Below are 5,431 nucleotides of genomic sequence, written 5' to 3'. Positions count from 1 at the left end.
TCTATCGGCCCCACGGGATTATTATTATTATTATTATTATTATTGTCATTATGTCATCAGCAAATCCGATATGGTGCATCTTCCCACCATTGAAATAGATGTGCATTGTTCGATTCAGTATTTCCATCACATAAATATGGGTTATAATTACGTTACATTGCTGCTAGAAGATATATTTCTCACTTTTTCTTAGGCAGTTGCTACCTGTTACTCCATCAAAGGAATTTATGTGCGCAGCATTGTTGCAATACAGACGTTCAAATTATCCGATTTCTGTAATTTCATTTCGATACCAGATCGTTCTAATCTGATTCAGCCAGTCAGGCTTAATGTGGATATCCGAATACGACTCTCATCATTTGATTGACTGGGTAAACCACATTCTTAATCGGACGATTGAATCTAGATCACTTATTTATGACAGGGCCTGAATTCTTAAACACTGTGGAAAATAATAAAACAATGTGCTTATTACTAATATGTTATTTAAATATAAATTTATGAACGAACGAGATAACAGTTTATTTACAGGAGCAGAGCCGGCCGCGGTGGTCTCGCGGTTCTAGGCGCGCAGTCCGGAACCGCGCGACTGCTACGGTCGCAGGTTCGAATCCTGCCTCGGGCATGGATGTGTGCGATGTCCTTAGGTTAGTTAGGTTTAAGTAGTTCTAAGTTATAAGGGACTGATGACCACAGCTGTTAAGTCCCATAGTGCTCAGAGCCATTTGAACCATTTTACAGGAGCAGAGCCCCATCCATCATAGCAGAGCAGTACGGGATTGGTTTCACGGCCAAGAGAGGATAAAGCTGTTGCCGTTTAGAGAGAAAACCAACTATAAATATTGCATCAAATATGACTGTAATGTATTTTAATGCGATGGGAAGTTACAACCTGAATTTTTATCCAACCCACGACCTGCATATTACGTTACGTTAAGTAAGATGTATTAACTCCATAGTATCGTTAGCAGAGGCAGTGCGCTCTTGTTGTCGAGGCTCGCGACAAGTGCAGTGATTAGCAGTGCCCAATGCCGTCGCGATCTGTTTATGTTGGCTGAGCGTGGACACTGCAGCAGACGCTTCGCCATAAACAGAAAGAAATCACCTTGGCTCTGACTGCAGTGAGCGGATATCACTGCCTGGGTGTTCTTATAGTAACCAACGTGAGACTCTACTCACAAGTGCCATGGAGCAATTGCAACGGGTATCATGTCATTAGTCATCAGAACATTAACCAGTGATGAAATGTCCACTCTATTTGAATCCCAAGAAAATAGGAACCTTCTCACAGAGGAATGTGAGGTGATATCAAAATTTATCCAACATACAAAAATTAACTGCAGGGCTTTCATGTATGCAGTAGTAGCACACAAGGAAATATTATGTCTTGGAAGCGTATATTTCATTTTCTCTTCTCAAAGTAACGCCCTTGTTTTAGTATGAAGTGAGAAAAAGTAAAGTTCCTGAGATGCTATCTGTCATTTCCTCAGTATGAAGTAAAAAAAAACAAACAGTTTAAGGTTGTGAAGCATACTTGTATACTTCATAAAAGGTTCAAATGGCTCTGAGCACTATGGGACTTAACTTCTGAGGTCATCTGTGCACTAGAACTTAGAACTACTTAAACCTAACTAACTTAATGACATCAGACACATCCATGCCCGAGACAGGATTCGAACCTGCGTCCGTAGCGGTCGCGCGGTTCCAGACTGTGCGCCTAGAACAGCTCGGCCACTCCGGCCGGCATACTTGTATACTGACCATTCGTTATTTGACTAAATATGAACTACAATCTGATTCGCATACATATGACATGGGTTAGCGCCGGTACAAAGCAATGACTAAGGGTTGGATGCGGTTGAAGTCCGGTTACACTGATGGCAAGACAAATGTTCGCAAATCACCTCTATTGCCTCAAAAAACAATTGCATCTTAAATATCAAAGGACCGACGTCCACACTGTCACAGCGCGTTGAAATACAGCTAAGACGGCAGATGAATATTTGTGACCGACTGGGCTTTGAACCTGGACCTCCTGCTTACTAGACAGACATGCTGATCACTGCACTATTATTATTATTATTTTAAAGTTTGAGAAGACTTTAAACATCAGGTAGGCGGGGGCGAAGATGGCAGGGGTCGAAAATCCGAGGCCTGGCCTCAATGCCTCCCCCACACCTGTCCCTGAGCAGCTGCATTATTCCCATTGTATTCCATGTTTGCGCCTATATATACCTTAAATTGTGGAACAAAATTGAAGTAGTAATTAAGGTAAAATAAATTGCAGATTGCCGCCTCCAGTGGTGTGTGTTCATTGTAGAACATAACTTATAACAGTGAAAACGGTGACGGAAAAATACATAACAGACATTCATTCAGAAATATATTCTCAATTTATGTTAATATGCTCTTAACCACAATCCGAGTTGGAGTCTCTCTTCAGTTACAGCTAACCAGTGCGCACCTATTGCACTATTGTAAGAATGGATTTAAAATTTTGTAAATTCGTTGTCAGAACTTATGAGACCAAGCTGCTTAGGTCATCGGTCCCTAAGCTTACACACCACTTAAACTAACTTACGCAATGGACAACACACACACCCATGCCGGAGTGAGGACTCGAACCTCCGACGGTGGGCACTGTCGCGACGCAGCAGCCAACCTCTTTTCAGCACCTATCTACACACGCTTCTCGTCAGACGCGAATTTCCATCTTTGCCGCATACCACATGCGCTGTTCTTTCGGGAATGTCCGAAAGGAAAGACACTACGAAATCGGGTTCGAACCTGGTCTGGCACAAATTTTCATCTGACGCCGTTGTTCTATTTTAATGCGCATGACAGCCTGGACATCTGTCCTTCAATCTTTAATTGATTAACAAGGCTGTCTATTTCGGAAATGTCCGAAAGAGCAGACACACACACACACATTTTTATCTTAAGTGTTATTCGGAAAATGTTTGGCAACTCAGTGATAGTGCCGGACTGGAGCTGCATCAACCTACTCATTTCACTAGATACAGTTGTAATTTTATGAACAATTCCTGTTTAATAAGTGACAGCGACAGTGTCTCTCATCGTTTACTTTGTCGGAAACCTGCTTCTCTCTGCCCTAGCCTATACTATAGCAATGAGTGATTGCTCACATTCTTGATACCTCACTGGACGTGCTACTGCAACTGTAGCCAAAGATTCAAATCCCGCTGGAAAAGTATGTTTCAAGTCAGATGGTTTTGCTCCTCCCGTACTGTCATTGACAACGATCACAAATTAAGTATAGGTATCCTATGAAACCCTTGAGTTCATACTGTGGTGCTGTGAAGATGAAAAAAGTAGTTTTTCACAATTATCAGATGACAGATGGAATTTGCCATATTCCACTAATTATTATTGCATTATTAACTGTTGATTCACAGGCGCTTTTCTGCCGCTTATTGTAACTGTTATTTGAATGTTAGAGCTGGAAGAATAGAAACATCAAATTTTCGCCATATGGAATGTTCGAATTCACCCTAAGTCTTTACGTTTCGAACAAAGGCAGAATATCCGTCAGGAAAGCTGACAACAATAAGCCAGGCCATGCCTGTCTTCTGGTGGATGTGCCAATGACAGTGATCTCAATAACAATATTGTACAGCAAATATACATTGCCAACTCAACCACTGGAGAAGTTCCAAAACTGTGAATCGCGTCTGGTGAATACGCTTTCAAGGTTTCTGTCCGATTAAGTCAGTAAAACAGAAATAATTGCCGCAATTATTAATTTACGACATTTAGTTTGCATTCAGTGCATCGATGTATTACAAGTAATTGCACTCTAGCCCCTAAACCTAGTTACAGAAATGCGAATAAGACTCATTGACATATAATGAGGATCTTGCAGCCCTTGCCACCCGCAACTTTGAAACGAAGCTATAGCCACTTCCGAGGTCACTCACAGAACATATCAGCTGGTATCCTTCCTGGCGGTATAACTGAAACTTGGCAACAGCGCAGAATATGTTTGGCAACTCTGTGAGTGACGAGTTACTTCCTTGACGGCACAGAACTATCCTGCTAAATTCACTTGATTTTATCGTGTCATTTCAATTTAATACTGAGTGATTTTCGCTTGAGACGTGACATAAGGATATAAGTTAATCCTTTTGAGTCCACGAAAGTCGTTCCACATGAGAAATAGAACTACTGTCGCCTCTTATGTTGCGGTTTATCTGCCTTAGCCCTTACTGGGTCAGTAATTAAGTGAAAGCCTATTCGCTAGCTCGTGGGTAACGTGTTTGCATGTCAGGTGCATGCTGCCTCCGTTCGCCTTTCGAGCCTCGCCGAAAGCTAGATTTTTAATTGTTTTGTGGCAGAGCTACAAGCAGGCAGATAAAAATTCAAGGAGGGAATGGTAAGACAACTCTCTAGTAAAATTCGTCTTGCTTCTTTTAATAACCCTTAGTGTCAAAGCGAAAACCTTGAGGTACTGCTAAATTCATAATGCCACGTTTTTGTTTTCTGCCGACATATTTTTTGTTGTTGTGAATACATAATTTTATCTATGAACTGCCACATTTTCATAATACTTGCGAAGCAAATCATGTGAAATAACACTTCACCAACTTGTTGGGAAGGTGGAAAAAGCATTACCCTTTCTGGATGCTCTCTGTCTCTTCCTGGATGTCGAGTAATACGACCTTCGAGTAAATGGTTAGAGATGAAGAACCTAGTGATGAATGAACTCATAGATGAGCTGAATGTGGGAGACTACTCTTGAAAAGAATAAGTAGACGATCTGGTCTTCAGTCCTGAGACTGGTTTGATGCAGCTCTCCATGCTAATCTATCCTGTGTAAGCTCCTTCATCTCCCAGTACCTACTGCAACCTACATCCTTCTGAATCTGCTTAGTGTATTCATCTCTTGGTCTCCCTCTACGATTTTTACCCTCCACACTGCCCTCCAATGCTAAATTTGTGATCCCTTGATGCCTCAGGACATGTCCTACCAACCGACCCCTTCTTCTAGTCAAGTTGTGCACAAACTTCTCTTCTTCCCAATCCTATTCAATACCTCCTCATTAGTTACGTGATCTACCCACCTAATCTTCAACATTCTTCTGTAGCACCAAATTTCGAAAGCATCTGTTCTCTTCTTGTCCAAACTATTTATTGTCCATGTTTTTCACTTCCATACATTGCTACACTCCATACAAATACTTTCAGAAACGACTTCCTGACACTTAAATCTATATTCGATGTTAACAAATTTTTCTTCTTCAGAAACGCTTTCCTTGCCATTGCCAGTCTACATTTTATATCCTCTCTACTTCGACCATCATCAGTTATTTTGCTCCCAAAATAGCAAAACTCCTCTACTACTTTAAGTGCCTCATTTCCTAATCTAATTCCCTCAGCATCACCCGACTTAATTCGACTACATTCCATTATC

The sequence above is a fragment of the Schistocerca serialis genome, chromosome 5 (genome assembly GCF_023864345.2).
Source record: "Schistocerca serialis cubense isolate TAMUIC-IGC-003099 chromosome 5, iqSchSeri2.2, whole genome shotgun sequence".
Classification (NCBI taxonomy): Eukaryota; Metazoa; Arthropoda; class Insecta; order Orthoptera; family Acrididae; genus Schistocerca; species Schistocerca serialis.
Note: the sequence above shows the minus strand (reverse complement) of the source record.